At 43.9% G+C, this 20018-nt stretch overlaps 1 protein-coding gene across 5 annotated transcripts in view; it reads left to right on the top strand.

Moving 5' to 3' along the window:
* CACNA2D4 (calcium voltage-gated channel auxiliary subunit alpha2delta 4) overlaps positions 1-20018 on the top strand; it is a 355329-nt gene that overhangs the window by 183869 nt on the left and 151442 nt on the right. The gene's annotated exons all lie outside the window — the stretch shown is intronic.

Below are 20018 nucleotides of genomic sequence, written 5' to 3'. Positions count from 1 at the left end.
AGTGTGTCCTGATGTCTGTGTATTAGGAGGAGAGGAGAGGTCAGTGTGTCCTGATGTCTGTGTATTAGGAGAGGAGAGGTCAGTGTGTCCTGATGTCTGTGTATTAGGAGGAGAGGAGAGGTCAGTGTGTCCTGATGTCTGTGTATTAGGAGAGGAGAGGTCAGTGTGTCCTGATGTCTGTGTATTAGGAGGAGAGGAGAGGTCAGTGTGTCCTGATGTCTGTGTATTAGGAGGAGATGAGAGGAGAGGTCAGTGTATCCTGATGTCTGTGTATTAGGAGAGGAGAGGTCAGTGTGTCCTGATGTATGTGTATTAGGAGTGAAGAGGTCAGTTTGTCCTGATGTCTGTGTATTAGGAGGAGGAGAGGTCAGTGTGTCCTGATGTCTGTGTATTAGGAGGAGGAGAGGTCAGTGTGTCCTGATGTCTGTGTATTAGGAGAGGAGAGATCAGTCTGTCCTGATGTCTGTGTATTAGGAGGAGAGGAGAGGTCAGTGTGTCCTGATGTCTGTGTATTAGGAGGAGAGGTCAGTGTGTCCTGATGTCTGTGTATTAGGAGGAGGAGAGGTCAGTGTGTCCTGATGTCTGTGTATTAGGAGGAGAGGAGAGGTCAGTGTGTCCTGATGTCTGTGTATTAGGAGGAGGAGAGGTCAGTGTGTCCTGATGTCTGTGTATTAGGAGAAGAGAGGTCAGTGTGTCCTGATGTCTGTGTATTAGGAGGAGGAGAGGTCAGTGTGTCCTGATGTCTGTGTATTAGGAGGAGGAGAGGTCAGTGTGTCCTGATGTCTGTGTATTAGGAGGAGAGGAGAGGTCAGTGTGCCCTGATGTCTGTGTATTAGGAGGAGAGGAGAGGTCAGTGTGTCCTGATGTCTGTGTATTAGGAGGAGGAGAGGTCAGTGTGTCCTGATGTCTGTGTATTAGGAGGAGAGGAGAGGTCAGTGTGTCCTGATGTCTGTGTATTAGGAGGAGGAGAGGTCAGTGTGTCCTGATGTCTGTGTATTAGGAGGAGAGGAGAGGTCAGTGTGTCCTGATGTCTGTGTATTAGGAGGAGAGGAGAGGTCAGTGTGTTCTGATGTTTGTGTATTAGGAGGAGAGGAGAGGTCAGTGTATCCTGATGTCTGTGTATTAGGAGAGGAGAGGAGAGGTCAGTGTGTCCTGATGTCTGTGTATTAGGATGAGGAGAGGAGAGGAGAGGTCAGTGTATCCTGATGTCTGTGTATTAGGAGGAGGAGAGGTCAGTGTGTCCTGATGTCTGTGTATTAGGAGGAGGAGAGGTCAGTGTGTCCTGATGTCTGTGTATTAGGAGAGGAGAGATCAGTCTGTCCTGATGTCTGTGTATTAGGAGGAGAGGAGAGGTCAGTGTGTCCTGATGTCTGTGTATTAGGAGGAGAGGTCAGTGTGTCCTGATGTCTGTGTATTAGGAGGAGGAGAGGTCAGTGTGTCCTGATGTCTGTGTATTAGGAGGAGAGGAGAGGTCAGTGTGTCCTGATGTCTGTGTATTAGGAGGAGGAGAGGTCAGTGTGTCCTGATGTCTGTGTATTAGGAGAAGAGAGGTCAGTGTGTCCTGATGTCTGTGTATTAGGAGGAGGAGAGGTCAGTGTGTCCTGATGTCTGTGTATTAGGAGGAGGAGAGGTCAGTGTGTCCTGATGTCTGTGTATTAGGAGGAGAGGAGAGGTCAGTGTGTTCTGATGTTTGTGTATTAGGAGGAGAGGAGAGGTCAGTGTATCCTGATGTCTGTGTATTAGGAGAGGAGAGGAGAGGTCAGTGTGTTCTGATGTCTGTGTATTAGGAGGAGAGGAGAGGTCAGTGTGTCCTGATGTCTGTGTATTAGGAGAGGAGAGGTCAGTGTGTCCTGATGTCTGTGTATTAGGAGGAGGAGAGGGAATTGTGTCCTGGTGTCTGTGTATTAGTCCTATAATAGCACTTGCAATAGGCAGATCACCCTGAGTTTATTTCAGGGGTTCTTCTAATGGAATCCGCATTGAACTGGAGGAAACTGTTATATTTCCATAAATCCCAGTGATACATTTTTTACATTTTTTTTTATGGTTTTTGTACCCTGTGTGACCTCTAGGAGCCCCCCTTTCCCCTTCCCTAACCTGCACACCATCCAGGCAGGTTACTTAGCATAAGACAATGGCGTTCCCCCGTGAATCCTGCACAGCTGAAGTGGGGCAGTCTCCGTGTTGTCATGGTGACGGGCATCTTCTTGCGCCTTCTGTCTGAGTCACTTTCTCGGGGACGATAAGCCAGCTCCTGCTAGCGGCACCTGCACTCCGGGAGTTAACCCTCTCGCTGCTGCACCAAATGTCAAAAATTATTATTCTCAGGGCTTCGCTAGCTTTGCCATGTTTGCTAACAGAAAATAGATCTCACACCGATCCATGGTGATGATGGTGTGTATTTTGTTTGCATCAGTTAAAGGTACACCTCATTGAAATTTAAACTGTTTGAATGGAACCGTGTTCTGTGTTTTCAGCTGGCTGCTGGGTGATTCCACTTTTAAATCTGGCATTTGTTTTTTGCAGCTGGGGACTTCTCTATGGCTGCCAATATTTTCATGGTCTGAACTGTCCTGAATCTGAGTTTCACAAATGCAGGCTGCGTGTTCACAGGTTTAGAGCTCTGCCCACTTTTAAAGAGGAAGATTACACAACAAATAATAATTATGTCATTAATAGTGTGCAATACCTGTACTGTGCTTTACTTAGTTCACTCTATGACCAGAGGTCAGTAAGTAAACAGTGAAAAAGCCAATGCTGACCAGAGGTCACAGAATGAGGGATGTGCTTTGGGATACAACAAAGTCTTCCCAAACAGGAGTTGTTTTAATTACTTAAGGGTGCCAAAGACGGCTCTAACAGCAAGCAATTTGTTTTAAACATGGATGATAAATACTATTTATTTTAACAACAATCTTCTCATAAGATTATACAGTATTTACCTGTATAAGCCTCCATTGTGTAGAGATCTAAATATCCTAAGACTGCTGCTGGGTGCTACCATCTTAGACCTAATGTCAGCTGTCTCAGCAGACTCAGAACGGTCACTCTATAATATTCCTCTTCACTTATGCCCCAACAAGCAGTGCAAGGGACGTTACGAGAGGGGCAGAGTTGCTGGGCCAGTACAGACAGTAACTATACGCTCTCAGAAGAGGAGAGGGCCATGACATTCAAGAGGGAGGGGGACTGTGCTAGGAAATTGACTTTTTTGTTTTGTCAATTTTTTCAGCAAGTTCAGATGCACGTTGCAAACAAATAAACAAAATAGTTTATCAAAAGGAAAAATATTTTTTTATACTAGAAAGGTATGGGTTTGGCACAAGTTTCCTGCCCCTATTGCAAACTTGCTGGTCAAGGGCTATAAGTCTCTGGATATTTACATAAACAGAGGCACCTGACAAGGATGCCCTTTATCTCCTTTGTTGTTCATCCTGGCTCTGGAGCCCTTGGCGACCAAGATCAGATCACATCCTGATATATTGGGTGTCCATTGTGGAGGGCGTTAGCACAAATGTGCGCTGTTCGCAGACGATATATTGTTGCTCCTCTCCTCTCCGGTCACCTCATTGCCTACTCTAAATATAGTACTGGGGCATTTTGCGGCGTTTACTGGGCTGCGGGTCAATCATTCCAAATCTCAGGCTCTCGGCGTCTCCTTACAACCCCACATAGTTCGAGCTCTGCGTGGACAATATTCCTTTAGTTGGCAGGAGGAGGCCCTCCCTTACTTGGGCATTTATTTAACTCCCACTCTTAGTACATTATATCAGAAGAACTATCCCCCATTGTTTCCAAAGTTGTTGGAGGACCTTCAAAGGTGGTCAAACAAACCCCTGTCATGGTTCGGCAGGCTGTATTCGGTCAAGATGACCATTTTACCAAAGGTGTTGTATTTATTCAGGACCCTCCCAATAGCTATAGTTGGTGTGGACCTCAAGAGGTTCCAAGCTAAACTGCTTGACTATATATGGGACCATAGGAGGCCTAGGGTGAACAGGAAAACACTGTACTCTCCTAAATTGGGTGGAGGTTTGGGCATGCCAGACCTTCTTAAGTATTATCACTCAGCTCAATTGGCCCAGTTGATCCGATTTCATGCAGGTCGGTCCCGGCCACTCTGGATGGGGTTGGAGTCCTCTCTGAACCCAGATAGAGAGATCAGTCACCTGATGTGGCTGAGGGGACGGGATAGACCATCTGTGCTATGCACGTCTTTGTCGTTTTCCCTGAGCCTCTGGGATCGCTTAGCAAAAACACATAGATTTAAATCGCCACACACTCCGATGGCACCCTTGTTCCACAATCCCCTGTTCACCCCGGGTCTCCGCCCCCAGGACTTCTCTTGGTGGACCAATAAGGGTCTATTGAGGATAGCAGATCTATGCGACCATAAGGGAGCTTTGTCAAAATCAAATCTACAAGAGAAATACGGCCTTCCGAACTCTGAATATTTTCGATATGCTCAAATTGCGCATTTTTTAGAAACTTTGAATCACACTTCTAATCTCTCTACATCTACGGCTATGGAACAACTTTGCAGAACTTTTGACAAACACTCCGGTCACATATCATTAATTTATGGTTTATTATCTTCCAATACCCAAAAGATGGTTTATATGACAAAGTGGGAACAGGATATTGTTACGGAACTGAACATGGCGGACTGGAGCAAGCTGGTACAGGGGGCTTCTAAGTCATACATTAACACCTCTTTAATAGAGGCCAATTATAAAGTGCTAATGCGCTGGTATATGGTCCCTGCGCGAATCGCTAATTTTGTTCCGGGGGCGTCTCCGCGGTGCTTCAGAGGGTGCACTGTGGACGGCACTATGTACCACATCTGGTGGACATGCCAAAGGGTGAGACGATTTTGGATACGCACTTAGAACTTTATCTACTCTTTAACTCAGGTTAATCTTGTTAAGTCGCCTCTGCATGCGCTGCTGGGACGCCCGGTGGAGGGAACGTCAAAGCACTTGAGAAAACTGATAGCTTTTGTATTTGTGGCAGCCAGAATCTCCATTGCTAAGTCTTGGAGGTCCCCCACAGTCCCCTTTTATCTGCTGAAGTCTAAATTGTCATGGATTATGGTGAACAAGAGGATGCCGGCCATATTGAACGACAAGGTTGCTGTTTTTGACAAGGTGTGGGACCCTTGGATCGCCTACCTCACGAATATACATTGACCTACATCAACGCAAGGGCTTTCTTTTATTTATCTCCTTTTTTGGTCAAGGTAGGGATGCACCATTCTTTCTTCTTCTCTCTTCTTCTTTCCCTTCCTCTTCCTTTTTATCTTTCCTTCTTTTCTTTTTTCCTCTTTCTCTGCATTTATATTGCTGCTTCCCATTGTTACAACACGAAATCAGCTATAGTTGGTTGTTGTCTGTTGGCCCCTTGGGTCTAGATAGTGATCCGAATGACAGATCCGGTGCTGGGTCTGAAGTTATCCGTACTGATAGATAATTGCAGTAGGACCACTCAAAGACATAAGTTATGTTAATGTTATATTTTTATCTGCAAAAAAATTGTATCTGTATGCTAGTCCTCCAGATGATGACTGATTGTTTTTCCCCGTCCCCTCTTTCTTTGTTATTTTGTAAAACGTAATAAAAAATATTGGAAACGAAAAGGAAAAATATTGCAAGTAAGCATTTGAAACACTTGATTTTTTTTCTTTGCTTTTGCTTGCAGTTTTTACATTGGTGACAGGGTTTCTTTAAGCTGTGCCTGTAGTCAGTCACCCAACCCACTGCCAGTTCCAGATTTCAGAGCGAATGGTTGGCTCATTCTTATGGGACTGCCATCTGTAAAAAATACTATTTGACTGAGAAGAAGCATGCAGATCTAAAAGGGTGAAGGAAGTCGAAACTTCTAATTCACATACTTCTGGCAGGGTACTGCATTGAAGGGTGCTGAATCTACAAGATCACTTTGACAGCCAGGCAGCTAGCATTTTTAAAAAAGGAGGTCAGCATTAGCAGCCCTCATATTCTTTCAGAGCAGGCTGCATCTGAATTTCTCTTTTGCAGCCAACAGCTATGTTGGCCAGTATCCTTATTTTTATATTAGGCATAATCCTAAGGAAGTGTTCCTTGGTTCCAGCTCCATCCTCTCTCTGATCTGAGTATCATGTAACAAGAACCTGCAGTCCTGCACCATAACACATGTGCTTTCTAAGAAAGCTTTTTTGTTCTGGTTGCTTTTCTTTATTCATAAAACTTAAACTAAGGTGAACTGAATGAATGAACCAGTCTGTGTGCTCTGTCTGGTAAATGAGTCCAGCTGCCACAGATTGGCAGGCGATAATGGCTCTGCGTCAGGAGATCAGAGGGCTGAATGGCCAGGCGGGATGATGATGAATCCTAGCCAAGGCCACAAAATGGTTTATACCGCTGTAATGACAAAGCCTCGCATGCCAGCATCCTTTTGTTTTGATCAACATGCAGCAGGATGATAAAATGTGGCACGAGGCTGGCGTAGCTGCGTTATCAGCTTCTTTGAATTGTGGCACAGCGCATGGTGACCCCTGCAGCTGAGTGAATTGGTCGCCATGGAGACCAGGATGCTGTCTCATCCTGCACAGCGGCTCTCATCCTCTTGAGTATTTAATCTTCTGTATAATCTCCCATCTGTTCTTTTCTGGTGGAAGGGGGTCTCTGTCATGCCGACTACCTCACCTGATAATTCTTAAAGCCCACATTTCCCCTTTTTTTACTTTACACATCGTCTGCTGTGCGTGCCGCCACCTGCTGTTTAACTTCTGCTTTATTAATAAGGTGTTGGTAGAATACTGGTGAAGTCAAGCTTAAAATCTAACTCAGTAATCTGTCAATGGGGGTATCACTGGGGGTCTCTGCTATGGAGTATATTATAGCCCTGATGAAAAGGGGGGGGGGGGGTGAGCCCACTCCCCTATCACAGTGAGCATTTCCAAAATTTCTGTGAATCTGTGTCTTTACACTATGATATGGAAATAGAGCCGGGGGAAAATACTTTATCCCCCATGGTCAAAAGGCCAGTGCAGCTCCTGCTCCATGATCTGTGAACTATTTTTTGTGCCCCATCCCATTGAAACGTCCTCTGCAGCCTCCTATTTTGCCTACTTCTTGACCCAGCCCCTTGTGGGGTGTCATAGATGTATTTCTGCTGTTGTATTTATAGCTATGCAGACAGTCGGTCAGCTGTGTCTAGACTCTTTTCCTGGGCTTTCTGAGTCCTGCCCCCTGCTGTAGGCCACATAAGCAAACTCTCTTCCACATGGGATTCACAGAGGAAGAACTGCTGCAACATGTAGTCCTTCTGTAGAACTTGGCTCCCTTCTGGGTCCCCCTTAGGGTTACCACCTGTCTGGGCTTCACCAAGGCAATCTGGGTTTGGGATCTTGTGTCCGGGTTTTAGACCACCTGAAACCCGGACACAATATTCAGAGTGAGCTGTGGCTCCCCAAGTAACCAAGTACCACAACCGTCGAGAGCATAGGTGTTCACATGGGCCCCATACATGGACAGGAAAGGAACTAGGACTTGATCTGCTCCTCCTCCTGCCTGGTCTGAAGTCATTCAAAGGGGTGCATGGTGGTACATGGCGTATCAGAAGAACAAGGCATGTAAAGCACATGCAGAGTACAAAAGCAAGAGTACTACAAAAGGTTAACTTGTTAGGAGAGTCAAAGCAGAAGAATAGTTGCCACGGGTAGCCAAAGACTGGTGGGAATACAACAAAGTGTGGTACCTGATGTAGGTGATGGTTCCTCATTGTTCTTGTACACATGTAAAGGAGAGAGGAGTTATCTGGGTCCGCACTAGTGCATGGCGGGACCTCATTCTGTCACTGGCAATGAAGTGGCAGAGATGCACTGGACTGGTGGAGAGGGTATAGGCTCAGCAGTGCCCCTCCTATATGCAGCATTCATCTAGCAAGGATGTGTGGTGACATGGGACAAGACACTTCACAGAGGAACTCTGTATGTTATTTTACTTACGGTGTACAGCTCTCTAAGGCAGGGTACCACCATAATGTTGACTTTCACATGAGAGCGGTGCCGCCTGGTCCCAGGCATTGATGAGCCTGTACACAAGTAAAGCTGGCCCTAGACAGAGCAGTTTTCTTTGCAGGAAAGCAAATTGCATGATTCTGCCATTAACACAGTCAGTGTTAATGGGGGAATCTCTCCCACAAAGCCATTATGTTCTCCTGACTGGGAAAGCCATCCCTGCCGGGAGGACACAGTTATTATTTCTCGTGGCTATAACAGCCGTTGGCAATAATCGCATGTAAAATCTGGCACGCTGCTTGTTCCCAAGTTTAATAATGGATCAACTTGGGTACATTCACCCTGCCCATACATGGTTATGATGAATATCAGCCAGGCCCTGCCTAACCGGCTGAGATTCAAACAGTCTTTTAGGAGATGTTCTAGTGAGCAGTACCGGCTCATGCGATCTTAAAGCGGAGGTTCACCCTTAGAGAGCACATTTTCCCCTTAGATTAATGCTCGTTTTTTCTAGGGGAATCGGCTAGTTGTTTTAAAATATGATCCGTACTTACCGTTTACGAGATGCATCCTCTCCGTCGCTTCCGGGTATGGGCTGCGGGAATGGGCGTTCCTTCTTGATTGACAGTCTTCCGAGAGGCTTCCGACGGTCGCATCCATCGCGTCACGATTTTCCGAAAGAAGCCGAACGTCGGTGCGCAGGCGCAGTATAGAGCCGCACCGACGTTCGGCTTCTTTCGGCTACGAGTGACGCGATGGATGCGACCGTCGGAAGCCTCTCGGAAGACTGTCAATCAAGAAGGAACGCCCAGTCCCGAAGACCCATACCCGGAAGCGACGGAGAAGATGCATCTCGAAAACGGGTAAGTACTGCTCATATTTTAAAACAAATAGCCGATTCCCCTAGACCAAACGAGCAGGAATCTAAGGGGAAAAGAGGAAAAATTAAATTAATGGGTGAACTCCCGCTTTAAGAAATGGGCACCCTTCAGAGCTCTGTGTCGCAGCCTTGAATCTTGCGCGCATGCAAGAGAGTGACGCCATTGCGGCTTGGCCATTTAAGCGGCTGCAGCCCGCGGACCCAGAAGGAAGACCAGGTGAAGATTGAAGACTCTGCAGCATTGACAGCGCACTGCTGGAGGGCTTTGTTCCAAGGTTCAAAGTTTTTCATAATGTGCTAGTTTGCATACTAGCACATTATGTCTTTACCTTGCAGGGAGAGTATATAGAGTGTAATTTGAATGACAGCTCTAAGTCTACTGAGGTTGCTGACATCACACCAAGTTGTTAGCTTCCAGCAGCAGACTTTGGGCTTTTTGGATATCTACACAAAGGAGGCTTTTACAGGTAAACAGCAGGTAAAATATGTTAAGCACTTAAGGACCCCTTCACGCCGATATACGTCGGCAGAATGGCATGGCTGGGCACAATCATGTACCTGTACGTGTCTCTTTAAGCCCAGCCGTGGGGTTGCGAGCGGTCCGAAGCTCTGTGACTTTGCCCACGGGACCCGCGGAACCCGATCGCTGCCGGTGTCCCGCTATCGGTCACCGGAGCTGAAGAACGGGGAGAGGTGTGTGTAAACACACCTTTTCAGGTTCTTCATTGTGGCAATGTCAGTGATCGTCTGTTCCCTGATAAAGGGAAAGACGATCACTGATGTCACACGTCCAGCCCCGCCCCCCTACAGTTAGAAACATATATGAGGTCACACATATATGAGGTCACACTTAACCCCTACAGTGCCCCCTATTGGTAACTCCTAAACTGCAATTGTCATTTTCACAGTAAACAGTGCATTTTTATAGCACTTTTTGTTGTGAAAATGACAATGGTCCCAAAAATGTGTCAACATTGTCCGATGTGTCCGCCATAATGTCGCATCATGAAAAAAAAACGCTGATCACCGCCATTAGTAGTAAAAAAAAAATATTAATAAAGATGCAATAAAACTATCACCTATTTTGTAAACGCTATAAATTTTGCGCAAAACAACCGATAAACGCTTATTGCGATATTTTTTTACCAAAAATAGGTAGAAGAATACGTATCGGCCTAAACTGAGGGGAAAAAACATTTTTTTTTATATTTTTTGGGGGATATTTATTATAGCAAAAAGTAAAAAAATATTGCATTTTTTTCAAAATTGTTGCTCTCTTTTTGTTCATAGCGCAAAAAATAAAAACCGCAGAGGTGATCAAATACCACCAAAAGAGAGCTCTATTTGTTGGAAAAAAAGGACGCCAATTTTGTTTGGGAGCCACGTCGCACGACCGCGCAATTGTCAGTTAAAATGACGCAGTGCCGAATCGGAAAAAGGGGCAAGGTCCTTAACCTGCATAATGGTCCATAAATGCGCATAAAATGGTTAAATGCACATAAAATCTTAGATTTTTGTTGACATAAGTGATCTGACCAGAGTTTATTTTACTAATAATCTAATGCTCCTGTATCCTTCCCTACCCCATATCGACTGCCCTAAAACCTAAACTTCTACTAAAAGCTGTGTAATAATCACCTGCCAGCAGCTCCAGGCACCCTGTAGAATATTGATTGATGGGCATGTACTCCCTGTCAAAGGGGCACCACTACACAATCATTAGCTCTGCTTGGGTTGTGCCCTTTGGCCCAAGTCCTGCAGAAATGGATGTCATGTGGTAACCCACAAGGGAGACTAGAACTGCTGACAGGTAATTCACGGCCATTCCGGGTTTTTTTTGGGAAGCGTAGTATGATTAGCTTTGAAGTGGACCTGTCAGTAACTTTACAAGTCTGTATGAATACATTTTGATGTCACATTATTTAGCAATGGCATAATTGTACATAAAAAAAATCACCTTTCAGCCTCATACACACTGGACATTAAACACTGGAGCACGAAGCTCTGGCACTGTTGCACCGCCCAGCTCGCTGCTGGCATCTTGTCAAACTCTGAGCCTCTGACATCTGCTGCGGCCAGACAGGACTAGGCGGAACACCTAGCGGTATGCATGTTTAGGGCCGTATGCGCCCAAGGATGAATGCCAGGAACACAAGACTGCTTGCAATCACTGGGATTTCAGTGAAAGAAAGCTAATAAATACCTGAAAGCGACGCATTACTGAGCATACTGAAAACAAGTCCACTTTAAAGCTAAATTGCATTTAACTGTGTGGCTGGCAACGTTGCGGTGCCAATAATTATTCTGCAATCCAGTTTATCAAATATGCCATGATGGGATTACAGCATACCCAGGCCTTTTAGCACCGCAGATTAGCAGTGACCTTAGGCTGCACACTTCAGAGGCCACACATCCCTGGAATTATTTTGGCATCTTGGCAGAGACGTCCTTTCTCTAGGATCGGTCATTGACAGGCAAATCTATTTATACGCACAGCTCCAGGTTCGTCTACGCCATGGAGCAACACGAAATGATGGAGATTAGGGCCGATCCCTGTCTTGGAGATTGATGGTTGGCTTCCACGCTTACCAGGTTTGTCAAGCCAGGGCCATTAATCTCCAACGCTGCGGCCGCGGGGGTCTCGTTGTGTCCCCTCTGATCTTGACATTGTGGAAGCAAAACTAGATTATTACATCATCCAGAAATCAAGACTATCTATGATAGCTGGCCCAAAGCATGTTTGGAATTTCTTTGCATATTAAAGGACAAGTGTGACATTTATACACTTCAAGATCTTTTTTCTAACATTGCCCTGAAATGTTATTTGGATAAGACGTTTGTATGTTTACATAGATGCTGTACCACATTTCTATCACATAAATAGATTTGTAGAATCCTAGTGGCTGTATTTCTGGTAATTGGTTTTGGTCCTCCAGAACTGACTATTAAACGTTCATTATGAGAAAATAACGTTAATGCAAAAGCACTGTGCAGATTGAAAATAAAAAACAGAAAAAGTACCCTTCCATATACAAATAGAATTCCAAGCTACACTACAGTGGGGATCGAAAGTTTGGGTACCCCAGGTAAAAATTTGTATTAATGTGCATAACGAAGCCAAGGAAAGATGGAAAAATCTCCAAAAGGCATCAAATTACAGATTAGACATTCTTATAATATGTCAAAAAAAGTTAGATTTTATTTCCATCATTTACACTTTCAAAATTACAGAAAACAAAAAAATGGCGTCTGCAAAAGTTTGGGCACCCTGCAGAGTTAATATATTGTACTGCCCCCTTTGGCAAGTATCACAGCTTGTAAATGCTTTTTGTAGCCAGCCAAATCAATTCTTGTTTGAGGTATCTTTGCCCATTCTTCCTTACAAAAGTCTTCCAGTTCTTTGAGAATTCTGGGCTGTCTGTCACTTACTCCTCTTTTAAGGTCTATCCATAGATTTTCAATTATGTTGAAGTCAGGAGATTGTAAAGGCCATTGCAAAACCTTCAGTTTACGCCTCTTGATGTAATCCCCTATGGATTTTGAGGTGTGTTTAGGATCATTATCCATTTGTAGAAGCCATCCTCTCTTTAACTTCAGCTTTTTCACAGATGGCATCAAGTTACCATCCAAAATTTGCTGAAATTTTATTAAATCCATTTTTCCTTCTACTCGTGAAATGTTCCCTGTGCCACTGGCTGCAATACAACCCCAAAGCATGATTTATCAACCCCCATGCTTAACAGTTGAACAGAGGTTCTTTTCATTAAATTCTGTGCCCTTTCTTCTCCAAACGTACCTTTGCTCATTCCGGCCAAAAAGTTCTATTTTAACCTCATCGGTCCACAGAACTTGTTTCCAAAATGCATCAGGCTTGTCTATATGTTCATTTGCAAAGTACAAACGCTGATTTTTGTAGTGAGGACGTAGAAGAGGTTTTCTTCTGATGACTCTTCCATATTTGTACAAGTATCTCTTTATAGTGGAATAGTGTACCACAACTCCAGTGTCTGCCAGATCTTTCTGGAGGGATCGTGCAGTCAAACGTGGGTTTTGAATTGCTTTTCTCACAATCCTGCAAGCTGTTCTGTCTGATATTTTTCTTGGTCTTCCAGATCTTGCTTTAACTTCCACTGTTCCTGATGACTGCCATTTCTTAATTACATTCCGAACAGAGGATATTGACATATGAAAACGCATTGCTATCTTCTTAAAGCCTTCTTCAGCTTTGTGAGCGTCAACTATTTTCAGTTTCAGTTTTCTAGACAACTGCTTAGAAGAACCCATGGTGCTGATTGTTGGGGCAAGGTCAGATGAGTCTGGGCATTTAAAACCTTTGAGATTGACATCACCTGGTCTTCCCAGACGATGATTGAGAACAATCCATGACACTGGCAGGTCTCAGCTTTGCAAAGGGGGCAGTGCATGCTATAAATTCTGCAGGGTGCCCAAACTTTTGCAGACGCCATTTTTTTGTTTTCTGTAATTTTGAAAGTGTAAATGGTGGAAATAAAATCTAACTTTTTTTGACATATTATAAGAATGTCTAATCTGTAATTTGATGCCTTTTGGAGATTTTTCCATCTTTCCTTGGCTTCGTTATGCACATTAGTACAAATTTTTACCTGGGGTGCCCAAACATTCGATCCCCACTGTATATTGTCAAAAGTATTGTGACACATGCCTTTACACGCATATGAACTTTAATGACACCCAAGTCTTAGTCTACAGCCTACAGGGTTTAATATTAAGTTGGCCCACCCTTTGCAGCTATAACAGCTTCAACTCTTCTGAGAAGGCTGTCCACAAGTTTTAGGAGTGTGTCTATGAGAATGTTTGACCATTTTATTTAAAAGCGCACTGATGTTGAACGAGAAGACCTGGCCCGCAGTCTCCGCTCTTTCTTATTCATCCAAAAGGTGTTCTGTTAGGTTGAGGTCAGGACTCTACCACCCCCAAACTCGATCATCCATGATTTTTTGAACCTTGTTTGTGTACAGCGCTCTCAAACCACCCCAAAGATGCTGCTTGTAGAACGTTTCCTAACGTCCCGCAAGCACACCTCTCCAGTGGGAAAAGACACACTGAAATAAATGGGAGGCGGTTTTCAGGCGCTATTTAGAGGCCATTTCTAGCACTAAAATGCCTGAAAAATGCCTCAGTGTGAAAGGGGTCTAAAACATGGTGTCCCAGATTTTAATGCTTTGCTGTGAATAGTCTATAGTTTTTCTAGCCCTCAGTGGCAGAAGCTTAGATTACACACGCAGCTGAACAAGGAAGATGTTCCTTACGAGAACTGAAGACAATAAAAGGGTTTTGTGGCAGCCTTATAATTTCTCTGTACAGGTTTTTTTTTCTTGGGAATACATTAACTTTACACAAAAAAACAACTTGGAACTTCACTGGTATGCCTTCAAATGCAAAATTACCAATGTTATGCTACCGGATCCCAGAACACAGTTAACCCCACTCGTGTACCACATTTCATGTGCCAACTTTCTAAGGAGGTGCACCCAAACCACATCCACGTTACAGATTGTTCCCACCTCTAAATGTGCAGGGAATCCCTATTTGCAGCCCTGATCCCTGAAATGTAATGCTTTTGAATTACTGTGTAGGTGCAGTAACTCAGACAGGGCAGGCCCAGGACACAGCACCAGCAGGACAGAGTGTCAAAATTTAGGACTGTCCAGCAAATCCAAGACCGTTGGCATCTATGCAGAGATGGAAATACACTATTTGGTTCTGTATTTACTTATGCAAAGGTAATGGCAGCCTTTTCTGTCATTGTTTTTTTTAGGCTAATGGAGGCTTACTGGTGTCTGCCTGTGGCATCACCTTGCAGGACTACTTGGGTAAAGTCACCTGTGTGTGGGGAAAATGTATTTTTGAAGAAAAAAATCACGCTTGTTTTCAGTTACTGGATGCTTTAATTGTGTTCAGGAATAACAGGCATCACATTTTTCATCAAATATAAAGTGCATCAGTTACAGAATAGTAGATCCAGTTTGGTTATATACACTGTAAAGAGGAATAGGGAACTGGGAAAGAGCATTGGACGGGAGGGGGACGTGGATTCGAGGGGGGATATAGATTTGGTCCTATGTCATAGAAAAATATATTCTTCCTATGTTACAGATTTTGTATTCCAGAGTCTTTTCGGATTGCTTGACTTTCTTGGGAAAAGTAGAACTGTGGCCAGGCTATGGACATTCCAATATATTCATGTTCTTTACAAGCAGTAAGTAAACTTTAAAAACAAGCCTTCAATCACTTTGGTAGCTACAGGCACTGTGGAGAAATTCATTCTCACATTTCAGAAGAACAGCACTGTTTATTTTCAAGTTGGGCCTCAGCCTTCTGAGCTCTCCTCTTCTCCCTGTGCTACTAATCTATGTCTAGATTGGAAGGCTGCCATGTTTCTAGTGGAATTTTGGGAGCAGGATGAGCTTATCTGTTGAGTCACTGCTGGGAGAAGCAGCTGAATGATTTACTGGGAGAAAAAAAAAATTCTGCCGTAAAATTTGGAGCGTGGAGCATGCACGTTTTTTAACATGCTTTTTGGTGCATTTGCAGCACCTTTGTCGCACGCCAAACACGCACCTTCCACCTATGCTTGGGCTATCATTAACATATGCAACACACACCAACTCACCTGTATGGTATGAATAGGGCATATAGAAAACAATCTTTTTTTCACAGTGTCTTTGTGTTAAGCCCACATGGATCAGTGCTGATCCATACAGCTGAACACACTTACGGTAAATGAGCCCTATAAGAATTCCATGCGGTTCTGTTAGCGGAAAATGCTGGGTATGCTGACTAGCATGCCCCACCACTGGCTGCTAAGGTTCCTACTGCTGATCCCTACATTGGTAAAGGACACAGTTGTAATGTAGGGGTCAGATGGAGGAACCATAGTGGTCCAGTCCACCACTACAAGCACATTAAATAACATTGAGAGTGCAAAAAGCCATGTCAGTGATCTCATAGTACATTGACATTAAATAACTCTTATCCTTAAAATGTATGATTCCCTGGCGCAGAAGCATTTTTCAACTACAAAAAGATCTTCAAACAGCTTAGGCCTCATGCACACTCTATTGCCTCTAAATACCCTTCCATTTTAGCCTATGGGTAAATGAACATTAAAGGCATTTTCACATTATTGGCAGACAAAATCCCACCAAAGTCACGTAGGAGAGGAGCTTTGAAAATAAAAAACGCCTAAATGTGGGTAAACATGTCTGAATGCGCCTGAGTGCTAGACGCATTTAGCTATTTTTTTTTTAAATTTATTTCAATGGGCAGAATAAATTATTATTCTAGCAAATTAAATAAATGCCCAAGCGCTTGATGCGTCTGAACGTGATTGCGAAAACACAGCTTAAGCGCGTTTTTGAAACTGCTTTTCACCTGCCAGGAGAAAAGCATCTAAAGCCCCAGTGTGCATGTTAACCTACTCACTGGAATCTCACAAGTGTTACCATAACAGCATACTTTCTAAAGCCATTTTTATATCCGTGGCTTTTATTAAAGCAGCTCTCCAGCCTCCTGCCGCTTGTCCTCCCAGTATAATTATGCTATATTGGTACACAGGGAAGCTGGAATAAAAAAAAAAATGTGGCCTTTAAAGTTAATTTACTGCTTTTTAAGAATATGTACAGTACGTATTTGAACTTCTTATGCCTGGACACAGTTTTATTTTAAAGGGAAAAAAAAATAAACATTTAAACGAATATACATCAGTTCAGCATGTAATTTTCAGAACACTGAAGGCTTGTATGAAAGGGTTTACATCTGAGCTATAATTTGCATGTCTTGGCTGTCCGGGGTCAATGCATACTAACACAGTTGCAGGTTATATTCTATTATCGGGAGGCATGCTTTTAAAGCATCACATTTTTGTGTGCACATATTCTTCTTTGTGTAAGCGAGAGTTTGAGCCTAGACTCCCGCTTTGCATATGGCAGCAATTGTGCCCTGCACCCGGTACACCATTTTAACTCTTTAGAAAGCTGGGATAAACGTTGGAGAGCAGGGGCGGACTGACAACTCATGGGGGGCCCCCTGGGCAATAGGAGATTATGGGGCCCCTGGGCAATAGGAGATTTTGGGGCCCCCAGACAATAGGAGATTATGGGTCCCCCAGGCAATAGATTATGGGGCCACACAGTATACATACACACACTGAAAAGGTACTGGAGAGGCGGGGCAGCTATAATCTTGGGATTTTTAGACCAAAAGTATGTCGGTATGGGACATTTCAGGGACAGATGTAAAAAAACACAGATTTTTACATACTGTCCCTGGTTTTACTGAGGCTGGCAACCCTGATGGGGGCCCCCTAGTGACATGGGGCCCTCGGCAGTGCCCGAGTGCCTGAATAGTCAGTCCGCCCCTGTTGGAGAGTGATAATGAGCACACAGGAATGTATGCAGATTGAGCCCTTTTTGGGATCATATCTTCTGGACATTAAATTCTATGCATTAAGCTGGATAAAAAAACTTCTACACAGCCCCCCCCCCCTTATATTTACTTGAGCCTGGTCTCAATCCAGTGCTCTCTGCTCTTTCCTCACTGGCCATGGAGGTAGCAGCGGAAATGTTTGTTTCCTGCTGTCAATCACAGCCTGTGAGAAAAAAGCAGGGGGTTGGGGTTGGAACGCACACCAGTGGCTTGCTCTGGGGGAACTTGGCAGGGGGGAGGGGCCAGAAGTGCTGGCAGGGGGGACCCCAGAAGAGGAGGATTGGGGCTGCTCTGTGCAAAACCACTGCAGAGCAGGTAAGTATAACATGTTTAATAACAATCACTTTAATTGGTCATTGACTTCAAAAGCAAAGGCTGCTCCGGGCACTTGCCTATTGGATTTCTTTGTTCAGGGGACAGATAGCTTTATTGCTTTTTAATAATTTCTTCCTGTTTGTCTTCACTACTACTTTACATTCCCAGCTGGGGCACAGTTGGGCATTGAGTAGATAGCAATGGACTTTTTAATCATGTAGGTCTCACACTCTTCAAGAGTGGCATCAGCTGAACATTTTGAATATCAAAAAAAAATGAAATAGTTAATAATAATAGTAAAAGTCGTGTCCCACTGCAAAAAAAAATGCAAGGAGGGTTGGGAGCCAACAAAACTTGCCAGTCAAAATGAATCATCAAAACCAGCAAATCCATTGGTTGATATACAGAATTAAGCATCAATCTTTTTTTAGGTGCAGTAGCCCTTGACAACTTCTCCTGGTCGGTGACATGCTGGGGTCATAAGGGGTTAATTCACATCAATGCAACTTGAAATCAAATGTGTTTTATATGTTTGCATGTTTTCGGTTTTTGCTTGATGAAAGACATTTTTTTTAAGTGAAACTATTGGCAAAATCAAAAATGACATATCACTAGGATTAACAACTGCAGTTTTTGTTCCCCTGTGACAAAGTTTTATTACTTGCCAGTAAATCGGATGATTTTGCACTTCTTGTAACAGGGAAACTGTGCTATTTGTTCTGCGTGACATCGCATAGCAGTGCTGTAGACACGGGTTGATTTACTAAAGGCATCTGCAAAAGCAGTTGCTCCAGACAGAGCTTAGTAAATGTGCAGAAGCTCTGCTGATTTCCATCATTCAATCATGTGCCAGCAAAAATGCTGTTTTTTTATGTGTTTTACATGTGATTGGGTATTCTTTGCAAAGGGAATCTTTGCCTCATTTACTAAGCTCTGGAGCAACTGAACTTGCAGAGTGCAATGGCACTTTGCAAAGTGCACAGTCTATTTTCTTTTAGTAAATCAACCCCACAGTTTAACTAAACCCAGGACCCTGCATTCACTATATCTGGTCTTCCACAGTACACAGAAATGCAATTAGTTTCTCATCAGCAGTCTTGTGACTTCTATCAGTGTCTGGCCCAGCACTGGTAAAAGCTTATAATGCCTTGTACACACGAGCGGACTTTTTACCGCCGGGAAAGCCGAGAACCTGCTCGGCAGCTTTTTCCCCCTACACACGACTGGTTTTCCTGGCAGGATAACTGCCATGAGAGCTTTGGCCGGGAAACCTGGATGTGTGTATGTGTGTATGCTCCAACGCAGTGTTTCCCATAGGAAAACTGCCGGGAAAAAGACCGCCGGGAATTTCGGCAGGAAAAAAGAAAACATGTTCTCATTTTTCCCACCGGGATTCCTGGTGGTTTTCCTGTCGGGAAAACTGCCATGGAGCATACACACGGCAAGTTTTCCCAGCCAAAAGCTGTCACGGCAGTTTTCCCGACGGGAAAACTGGTCGTGTGTACGAGGCATAAGAGGAGTTTTCATTCTCCTCTGACTGTCCAATATGGCTGCATGACTTCTGACCCTCTGTCTAGACAGTGCAGATTGGCCCTATGCCAAACACATGCACCCTCCCCAAAAAAACAACTCTAGCAATACACACCAAACTGAGCATGTGCAGTGTGCCTCTTAGGACTCTGTACTATCAGCGGGTAGATTGGGGACTGTGGAAAATGGGAAGAAACTGAGAAAACAGGATGAAACAGCCTTTTACACAATGCAGAGGTTTAACCCTATTAGGTTCCACCGTGAGTATAACAAGCATACTTTACTGCATATAGAGACTAATTTTACTGTTGTGGGTTTAGTAAAACTGTAAAGTGGAAGTTAACCCTCCTATCGTTTTCAGCCAAGGAAGCTGCCATATTGACCTCTGTTTGATCTACAACTGCCATGATGCTGCACATGTGATCAGCTATGACACCAGCCGTTGGATGGTTTGGCAGTTTGGTTGAGAGCCCAACCAATAGGAGTGTTACATTTCCCGCATGTGCCGGAAATGTAACTGTTTTTTGAAACTGTTAAATGGATGGGTTTACTTCCACTTTAACTGAATTTGAGATACAATACAAACAAGTTAACCCATCCACAGAGAACACCCTTTAAGCAGTTAAGAAATATATTTTTTGGAAAAACAATTTGGGATAAAAGGTTACCATTGTAAGCACCCTAGGCAACATTCTATTGATTGTCCCATCTCTGTAACTGTCACTTTTGCTGGACCCCTAGGCCTGGGGAAGGAAGTGGAAAATAACAGATTTACTGGCATGATTAACGGGTAATAAACTAACAGGTAAAAAAATGAAAAAAAAAACT

Source organism: Rana temporaria, chromosome 3 (assembly GCF_905171775.1).
Source record: "Rana temporaria chromosome 3, aRanTem1.1, whole genome shotgun sequence".
Classification (NCBI taxonomy): Eukaryota; Metazoa; Chordata; class Amphibia; order Anura; family Ranidae; genus Rana; species Rana temporaria.
Note: the sequence above shows the minus strand (reverse complement) of the source record. Positions and strands in the feature narration are given on the sequence as shown.